This window comes from Capsicum annuum, chromosome 10 (assembly GCF_002878395.1).
Source record: "Capsicum annuum cultivar UCD-10X-F1 chromosome 10, UCD10Xv1.1, whole genome shotgun sequence".
NCBI lineage: Eukaryota > Viridiplantae > Streptophyta > Magnoliopsida > Solanales > Solanaceae > Capsicum > Capsicum annuum.
Genome location: NC_061120.1, coordinates 201006722 through 201017282, shown reverse-complemented (window position 1 = coordinate 201017282; position 10561 = coordinate 201006722). Strand labels below are relative to the sequence as shown.

The window sequence follows — 10561 nt, the reverse complement described above, 5'->3', positions numbered from 1 at the left end:
GGCATTACAACCATCAGGCAAAGTCAACACAGGGGCGAAAGTTAGTCGAGTCTTCAACTCCTGAAAACTCTTCTCGCAGGAATCTGACCAGAGAAACTTTACCTTCTTTTGGGTCAATCGAGTCATGGGATATGTAATAGAAGAGAACCCTTCAACAAAATAGTGGTAATAGCTAGCTAGACCCAAGAAACTCCTAATGGCTCTACTTGGCCAAACACTCACCCAAATGGGTTCTGCCACACTTAGCACAAGGTGGGAAGTTAGGCCTATTGCTCACACTCTACTGAGACCTGGAAAAATAAGACCTGTATCTTTGTTCCTTCTTTCCTCTGGGTGCATGAGCACTAGAAGACGAAGGTGATGGCATGGAAGAATGACTCTGGAATTGAGGGCTCCCTTCCTGGTATCTAGCCTAACTGTACTCATGCTGCTCTGACCTGGCCCTCTTGTTACGTCTTATTCTATCTCTTTCCTTAATCTTATCTACTTCTATTTATTGAGAAAGTATCATCAATCTAGACAGGTCCATATCCCTGTTCAACATAGCAATCCTACATTCCTTCAGCACTAACCCAGAAATGCGTGTCACAAACTTACTCATGCTAGAGCGAGTGTCAGAAATCAGATCAGGGGCATATTTGGCCAGCTGGTTGAACTTTAAGCAGTAATCCATAACAGTCATGGAGCCCTGCCTTAAGTTCATAAATTCTTCTATCTTTGCCTCTCTCAATTCTAATGGAAAGAACCTATCCAAGAGTGCATCTTGGAACATGTTCCACGCAACAGAAGCAGTATCCTTACCTCTATTCTTTTTCCAAGAAACAACCCAGTCATATGTGATGTCCTTCAACCTATAAGATGCTAACGCTACACTCTCTTCCTCAGATATATGCATTACCTATGTGATCTTCTTTATCTCCTCCAGATAAAACTGCGGGTATTTTCCTGTCTTAGACCCATAAAACTTGGGCGGACTCATCCACATAAAGTCACAAATTTTGGCAGCATCTAAGTCGTTGCCCTTATGCTGTGGAGCTGCAGCCTGGTTGGCCTAGACGTTTGCAGTGACAGGTTGGGCTAGCGCCTGGAAGGCTGCCCTGAATTTGGCATAAGATATATTTTCATTTAGAGGATCAACGGGCTGAGGTTGCTGATCATTGTTATTTCTACGAGCTCGATGAGGAGGCATTTTATGAAATAAGAGAGCATAAATTAATAGCTGAGAGAGACAACTTTAAGCACGGTGGACTTGAAAGAAAGAAATGACTTTTTCTTAAAACATTTCGTAGCCACTTGCTCATAGATATAGCGTGCTACACATCGATGATCAAGACTCTACTTAACGCAGTTTGTCAGAATCCCTAGGACTCCTTAAACCTTAGGCTCTTATACCAAGTTTGTAACACCCCGAAACTGGGTCCCGAGATGCCACACGGTGCTTAAGGCTACAAGTATCCCCAAGCTAACCCTTTGAGCTTGCTACTTCATATACTTACTTACTTAGAGGTAGAATGCATGAATCTTAACATATCAATATCACATGATAAGAACATATTAATGAAATACTTGGTCTTGAACAAGTAGAAAACTCCAAGAAAACTTAGAAATACTGATAATCTGATGACTAGTCTAACAAACCTCTACTACTCAAAACTATAGAGCCATTGGGACAGGTCCCCAACTGACTCATACTCAACTGATAAGAGATAAACAACTACTAAATAAATTAAAAGTCTGAGAATAAACTGTCCCCGAAATATGAGGATTCACCACTGCTGATATGTAGACAAGAGAGCTCGAAAGGGATCACTGGTGAGGCTGAGACTAAGCACCTGAACCTAAATTACGGGAATATATAGCATACAGACAAAACATGTGGGTCAGTACTTTGGGGATGTATTGAGCATATGGGGTAGTGTGCAATTAAAATAATCAATATCATAAGCTTTTATAAATAAAAGTTGCATGGTGTAAAACATACCTACATAGCTTGAAATAAATATGTAACACAAGACTCATAATAATCATACTTTTTCTTGAAATCTTAAAATATCACGACACTTAAAATTAGTAGGACCATAGCTTTCAAAACACTTAGACTTTCAAAACTTTGTAACTTTAACACTAAAACTTCTTTCAAATTTGGAAAGATTTGGGACTTAGAGTACTTTAGGAACTTAGGAAGTTTCTCTTAACCGACATAAGCCACGTGAGCTACTTAGAGTCCAACGTCTTACCCACGTTGGGGAGAGCTTTTTTATCCTTTCCATCGGATAGAACCTTAACTTTAGTGATCACTGTCTTAACCCACTTGAGGTATATCAAGAACCTACGGGGGCACGTAATTTTGGGATATGAGACCTCGGAATCATGCCCAACTCAGTGCTAAATACTACTCCCTTACTTAGCTCAGAACTTTAGAAAATCCACCTTAAAACATTTTAATAATATGAGATGGGAGCCAAAATGCATCCCCTTTGCTTTAAACTCAAGAATATGGATTTCCGTCTTAATTCATAATCAAAACTCACTTCTAAAATTTCTTTAATAGTCATAAATATCTCATTCTCAAAACTCATGTTTTAACCATAAGGTTCAATTCACAAACAATAAGACTTAAAATTCTCAAAACATGATATAGACATAGGATTATGCAACTTAAACCATAAAATGACAATTTATAACATTAATATGTAGAATAACATAACAACTCAAAACTTGGACAAGGCATAGTCTCATAAACTCAAAAGATAATAACATGATAGAAATTTTTCCACAAATTTACGAAATACTTTAAGAAAATATATAACTTTAGGGTACAAGAACGAAAGGGTGTTCTTGTTCATAGCCACATACCTTAAAACTTTGAGCTTTGGATGATTTTTCGAATCTCGGAATGCTAATCACGAACTATTGGGTGCCTCTTGTAGCCCTCTCAACAGGGATTTCAATTACAAAAGAATTAATGAATTCTCACGGTTGAATTTTTAGATATTTTGTTTTTTTGATTGAAACCCTAATAAGAGTTCTTGAGAGAAGTTGATGAAAATATTAATAATATGGTGTTTAGGGCTCTTGATTTCATGTTTAAGAGGTAGAAAGGTTGGAAAATACCATTTCTACCCTTAATGAGATGGACTAAATTTGCTGAAATGCCCAGGTACGCGCAGCAGAGTATGCGTCACATTCTCTATCCCATCGGACTAGAGCATGCATCGCATGCTCTATCGCATGGTCCAAGGATGCGATGCACCATGTGACGTACGCAAATCACATGGTGCTACTGTTTTGAAATCAAACATGCCCTAAATGATGTCTAAAAATTTCGAAACTCACCCAAGATGTCTTATAGACATGCCCCATCACAATGCAATAAAATTTTTAAGAAATTAAGGTCAATAAGGTTGCGAAATAAATCAATGAAGATTGAGGCCTCAAAATGAACTAAGTGTTAGAACCCTTAGTAAAATTCTAAGTCTTAAGATCTTATTAACTTTGTTTTGGGGTGCTAACATCGCTAAAACTTTATGGGGTGTTACAACCAACCCACCTTAATTAGACTAAAAATGCCTTCCCATAACCCGACCCTATTCTATTATTACACATAAATTTGTACAGGTTTCCTAAACCTAATCCCATTATCGCCGTAAAACAAGCTCCTGCACCTAAGAATTGTTGTTCATCTCCATCTAAAGATAAGCATTCCCCTTACTGCTCTTGTGGATTACAAATCATCTGCCATAGTTTATTCCTGCTTTTGACCTTGCCAACTCTCAAAATTAAGAGATTCTTTCGCTTATGCTGTTTCCACCTGATGTATGAGCTGAAGGTTCTCTTTATGTGTTGTTGTAAGAGAACATCCATGGCTACTATTTGAAATTTGAGTAAGTACACATCCATCCTTTTCCTTAAACATTCATTCTTAGCTTTTCCTGTTCTTTGAAATTTCACCCTCTCTTTATAATTGTTGCAAGAATAAAGCTCCAGGAAAGCTCAGATCCATATGCAATCTAGGTTTTCCAAACTCCAATATCTACGTTGACCTTCATCTTTGGCTGAACTTCTTCTGTGTTGACTGTCAGGGCTAGATCTGGAACATTCGTTACTCAATTTGTCATTTATGTATTGTCTTGTAGCTATTTGCAAACCCTAACCAGATTTGCTCCGTTACTCTCTTAAAGCTCCTATCCTGATGTATGGACATTGTAATTTATCACTATTCACTATCCTTCTTCCATGTGCTTGCAATTGCTGAAAACTTGTGTAAACAAAATCCCCACTGTCAATTGCAAAATTAGTTAGATAGTTTGCCAGCTGATTCCCCGCCCTCAGTATGTGTTGATATTGAACTTGCTTGTGCTGCATTAGCTTTCTTATTTGCTTTATATGATCTGCAATATGCCAAGGACAATTTCATTTCCTACTTAGTACTTTCTGCATCAACATAGAATTTATTTGGATGATTAACTTATTTGTTTATGTTACATTAGCATGATTAGCTGCCTGTAAGATAGCTTCAGCCTCTGCTATCATATTAGAAATATCATCCATTTTAGAACCTTTTTCATAAATTAGGTCCCTATTATCATTCCTTAGACAGAATGCATATAAACTTATCCCTGGGTTACCTCTAAATGCCCCATCAGTGTTATAGATCACCCAACCGATTTGAGGAAAAGTCCATATAACTTTTGTAATCTTCATTTTTGGTTTCCTCCTTTCAAGAGCTTTAAGGATATCTGACCATCTACTAGGGAATTTGTTCTTGGATTTCTTACATGAAGAAGTAAGCTCACATTTTTGGTAATATTAAAGATTACCTTATGTAGAGACATACATTTTCTTTCATGTTTCAAGCTATTTATTCTCCTCCATAATTCCCATGTAATCATACTTGGAACTGACTGATAACATAGCTTGAATCTCTATTTGACATCCTTACTCCACAAACTTAGAATATTTTCTCTGAGGGATAATCCATGTATAAGAATACCTACGTATGAAGCAAAATAGGACCATGTCCTGTTAGCTAAATTTGATCTTAGAAACACATGAGATATTGTTTCTTGATTCGACTGCAAACAACACCAACATTTTGGTGGTCCTTCAAACCCCCATCTTCTCATTAAAGAATACATTGGGACCTTTCCTTTCCATAGTCTGCACATTAAGAAGGCTATTTTAAAAGGTAAACCCTTTACCAAATATTATTGTGCAATGCATTCTTCTCCTGGTTTTGCCTAATATATTCCCATGCAGATTTAACTAAGAATTTACCAGAGGTTTCTAGTTTCCAAATTGGAATGTCCACTTTTCCCTCTTTAATTCTGAAACTGATTTTATCCTGAATATGTGTAACAACCTCATGAGGGAGAAAATTCTTTAAATGGTAGTTCCATTGAGATCCTGCATCCAGCTCCTTCACCTGCATTCCTGTATTTCCTTGCCCGAGGAAGATATTAGACAAATCTTCAATATTTGTCCAATTATCCTACCACACATTAGCTTGAGCCCCTCTGATCTTCCATAGGATTTGATGATCCACTAGATCCCTAGCCTACAATATTTTCTTCCACACTTGAGAACCAACACCAACCTTCCAATAGATTGCACTGGGATGTTGTTTCCTACAATACTTGTTGTGCATGAACCTACTCCATATGGAATCTTCAGTTCTAAAATTCAACTAGAGTTTATAAAAAAGAGCCATTGCCACATCTTGTAATCTTTTGAATCCCAATCCTCTTTCTTCTACTGGATAACATATATTGCTCCAACAAACCTAATGCCTACTTTTACCTCTAATGTAATTGCTCCAAAGGAACTGAGCAAACATTCTTTGGATAGATGATAGGACATTAGTTGGTGGGTTCATCAAAGATAAACAATGAATAGGTATGCTTTGTAAAACACTTTTTATAAGAACAACCCTACCACCATAAGATAGTAGTTTACCCTTCCATCCTTGGAGTTTACTACTAATCTTATGCATGATTGACTGGTAAATCTCCTTATTCCTTATATGAAAAATTGGACACCCTAGATAAATAAAAGGGAATTGCTTTCTAAAAATACCAGTAGCCACCTCTGCCAATATTACACTGCCTTGAGAAACTCCTTGATGCATATAAATAGCACTCTTCTCTTTATTGATTTTCTTCCCTGGAACCTTCTCATACTACTCCAATGTATCAGTTACCTTTTTCAAAGTAGTTAAATCAGCTTTACATAGAATGATCATAACATTAGCAAAAGTAAAGTGATTGACTTTAGGACTTCCCCTAGACATTCCAAAGGGTTTAAATTCTTTATTACACAGAAGAGCCTTAAGAGCTCTTGAAACTACCTCAGTGCAATGATAAAAAAGTATAGGTGATAAAGGGTCACCTTGCGTTAAACCCTTTGTAGACCTAAAAAAACCCTTTGGGGTGGCCATTCAATAATATTGAGTACCAGTTATTGTCCAAAAGCCTAACCACCCTGTCAATTAACAATTCACTAAATTCAACTTTCCTTAAGACTTTAGTGAGAAATAGCCAATTTATCTGTCATAAGCTTTCATCATGTCAAGCTTAATGACTGTATTTGGAATTTTATCTCTTTTTCTAATGTCAGTTATAATCTCCTGCACCATTACTATATTCTCTACAATACTCCTCCCTTGAACAAATCCTGCTTTTTCTTCAAAGATAACATGTGGCAAAACCTTCTTAAGTCTTTCATGCAAAATTCTGGAGAAGATTTTGTTGACAAAATTACTTAATGAAATAGGTCTCAAGTCAAGAAATGTATTAATTGCTAGCTTCTTAGGGAGTAGCACCAAATTTGTATGTGTGACAAATTTTAGTAACTGATATCCACTAAAGAAAGCTAGAACCATTTGCTATACATCCTCCTTAATTATTTCCCATATATCCTAAAAAATTGCCTCTGTCATGCCATCTGATCCTATTGTGCTGCTTTTATTCAGATGCATAACTGCTTCTTTCACCTCTTACATGTCAGGTAATTTATCAATATCCACATTCTGACTTGCATTAACAATAGTAGGGATATGTTCAAGCATCTAAAAATCATTATTATGATCTTCTTTAGAAAACTGCTTCTGATAAAATTGTTCAGCAGTCTCTGTAATTTGATTTGGTTCTTCTACCTACTCTCCATCCTCATTTTGAGTCCTATTGAGCTTGAGTCTGATTCTTCTACCTTTAACTACTATATGAAAGAATTTTGTGTTTCTTTCACCATCTTTAAACCAGTCTACTCCAGCCTTTTTCCTCCAAAACTCCTCTTTCCTTCCAAGCTGTAGACTTAGCATAGCCTGATCTTTAAATGGCAATTCCCTATTTTCACCTAATGGATATTCTTTAAATTGCTTTTATCTAACCTTGATAACTTCTTTCAATGTAGATATCTCTTGGAAAATGTTACCATAACAATCTCTATTCCATTTAGTTAAAGCAGCCTCTACTTTTTTTCATTTTTTGATGAAACAAAATAAAAGGATTTCCCATAATATCAGTCTTCCAATTCTCCTGAATAATTTTCAATCATGATTTCTCTTTCAACCACATATTTAGAAACCTGAAAGGTTTAATGATGGACTCTTTCACAGTGCTGAAGTTGATTTTTAAAGGAGTGTGGTCAGATCCACTCCTAAGTAAATGTTCAACTTCCAATATTGGAAAAATATGAAGTAATTTCTCATTGATCAGAATTCTATTGAGCCTTTCAAATATAAAACTCTTCATCTATTCTACCATTTCACCAGGTAAACTTGCTCTCTTTAAAACCTGGATCCTCTACATTACACACACTTATACACTGTCTAAAACCTTCAGTTTCAACAACTTTTACTGGTAAGCCTCCCAATTTTTCTTCCTGACTAGTTATCACATTAAAATCCCCCCTATGAGCCAAGGTTCTTGCATTTGTTGAGCCATGTCTTTAAGAGATTCCCATAAAGCTAGTCTCTCTCTTTGTGAACATTTAGCATAAATTAGAGAAATCATAACCGTGATCCCTGCTTCCCGATTCACTAATTTTATTGTGATTTGTTGTTATTCATCTCTTAAAATAGTACACACTATATTGGATTCCAGGAAAGCCCATATCTTACCAGAAATATTAGAGATTGTTGTCTGGATACCTAATCTTTTTTTGTAATCTTTAATATTCTTACTATCTTGAAAAGGTTCCATTAGTCCAACAAATGCAAACTGGTACCCTTTATACAATGTAATTAGTCTAGTCAAAGCCTTTTATGTATTAACTGATCTAATATTCCTTAAAAGAGCATTCATCCCAACTTATTCTTCATAGAGCTCCTTGTCTACATTGTACTAGTCTTCCCAACTCTGTGATTCTTCTTTGGGATGCCTTATTTTTCTTTCAACCTATCAATTTGTTTATTTGATAAGTTGCCATCAACTCCCATCCTATTAATAGTCTCCTCCAAGTCATCTTTATCCGTTACTGCATTATCCTTGTTACTGCACTGTAATTGTTTTTCAACTTGCACAACTAATGGCATGATATCTTCTAAAACTTCCATGTCTTCTTTTTGAATATCTGGCTGAAGAACAGAAACCTGCATATGACTCTTATCTATTTGAGATTCTGGCACTGATGCATTGTGATCCTCTCTTTCCCTCTTATCAACTTGCTCATGACTATCTCTATGTTTTCTTTTGTTTGGTGCTGCCCTTGATTACTAAAAGTATTAGTAACCCATTACTTTGTGTTCTCTGTGATTTATTGTTGCTTATCTACCTTGTCTTATTGATCACCTTTATTATCCTTCACTTTATGATGTTCTTCTACAAGGGATTCAAAGGTGTTAGATGTTGGCATGTTATTAACTTCCTCATTCTGCACTTCTCCTATTATGTGGCTAAATTTATCCTTTTTATACCTATTCTGCTTTAATGACCAGTGCCTTTTATACATCCCTCTCCTTCTCTGTGTATTATTCACCTCTGGTACCTCCTGTACCTTGCCAGTTTCCTATTTATCTTTAGCATCTTCTTTCTTCTCTTCGTCCTTCTTTTTCATCGATTCTGGATGTATATTCCAGTATGAGCTTTCATCATGTCCTAAAAGATAACATTCTTTACAGTATTTTGGTTTATAATCATAATGAATATATATCCATTTCAATTTGATTTTCCCTATAACATTATCCTCTTAATTGATTCGAACTCTTGTTGGTAAATTGGCTACTAGATCCAGTTCAACCTTCACACGTGCACAACTTGGTATCGTTTGATTTTTAGTAGCCATGTCAACCATTGAAGGTTTACCTACTGCAAAAGCTATTGAAAAAATAGTTTCCTTTGCAAAGAAATTGGGTGGTAAATCCGTCATTGAGATCCAAGTAACTCCAATGGTTGTTTCTACATCAGGTTCGAACCAGGGATCCCACTTAAGGGTTCTCATCTGCCACAGTCTTTATTTTAATTTTATATAAATTGCAGCTGTCGACATTAAATTAACATAATCTTCTAACATATTCAGCCTGATCAGAATGTCTAGAATCCATTACACTTATATTGCAGTCCCCCTTGATATTGCATTGTACAGGTATTTGTTTTCACAGTTCCGTGATATCAGGTTTTCCGTTGGAGAATATTTCAATAACAGCACATTGTAAATTCTTTTTTATAATTAGATCCCTTATTTCAGATGATTTCCATGTAATACTGGGCTCTCCATGAAACATGACTACCGATTTTAGGAAAATTTGATTATGTACTTTATCCGCCGACTTCTCCTTCAACAAACTTGTATATGATACTTTCTTACACTCCTTGCTCACACTTTGAGTATTTTCCGATGGGTTAATCCCATCGGACATGGTGTCCATGGCAGCCAATGTGTAGGCAAACTAGGTTTAGGGTTGAGTTTGAGAGTGCTTGTATGGTGTAGGTCCACCAAGTGAACTTAGGAAGGTTTTGGGATAAGTGGAGAGAATGCTTTTTGCACTTAACTCTAGATGATTACAATAAAATGCGGTTACGCCACAACACCTACTAAATAATCATACAAGTAGAAGTAGACAGCGTTTAAGATCACAATACAAAGACTCAAATACAACAAGAAAGTAAAACATAACTTGATGAGCTCTCAGTTCCCTATTCCAAAGTGAGCCTTTAATCCAAGAGCTTCGAGAGAGATATATGTTATAAGTATATGGAAGCTTGGTTTTCTTGTTAGAACAAAGGAGCAATATATGGAAAACCTAGGAGGAATCTCATTGGTTGAGATAAAAAAGTGACAACAGCTTTTAACCAACTTTTTATACTTTCGTCCAGCTGTGAGGTTGACTGTGATTGTGACAGGTAAGCCCAACCTATTCCTAAGTAATAACAGTTTTATTATTACACAATCTCTAGAAAATAGGTCATCAACATACAATTTGTCAATCATCAAAACTAAGGACTTAACACATCCAATACAACAAATGCCTTTTTGCTCAAAAGAAAACATTTTACAACCTAAAATGTATGCAATTTCTATTCTGTTTGCCTTTTTTCTTATGGGTAAGGTGTGAGAGTGGGGG

At 36.1% G+C, this 10561-nt stretch overlaps 1 long non-coding RNA gene across 1 annotated transcript; it reads left to right on the top strand.

Moving 5' to 3' along the window:
• The first annotated feature begins 3432 nt into the window (after positions 1-3432).
• LOC124888075 lies at positions 3433-9764 on the top strand. Its single transcript, XR_007046009.1, has 2 exons — positions 3433-3884; positions 9226-9764. It is a non-coding gene; the product is annotated as an uncharacterized LOC124888075 (long non-coding RNA).
• The last annotated feature ends 797 nt before the right edge of the window (positions 9765-10561 follow it).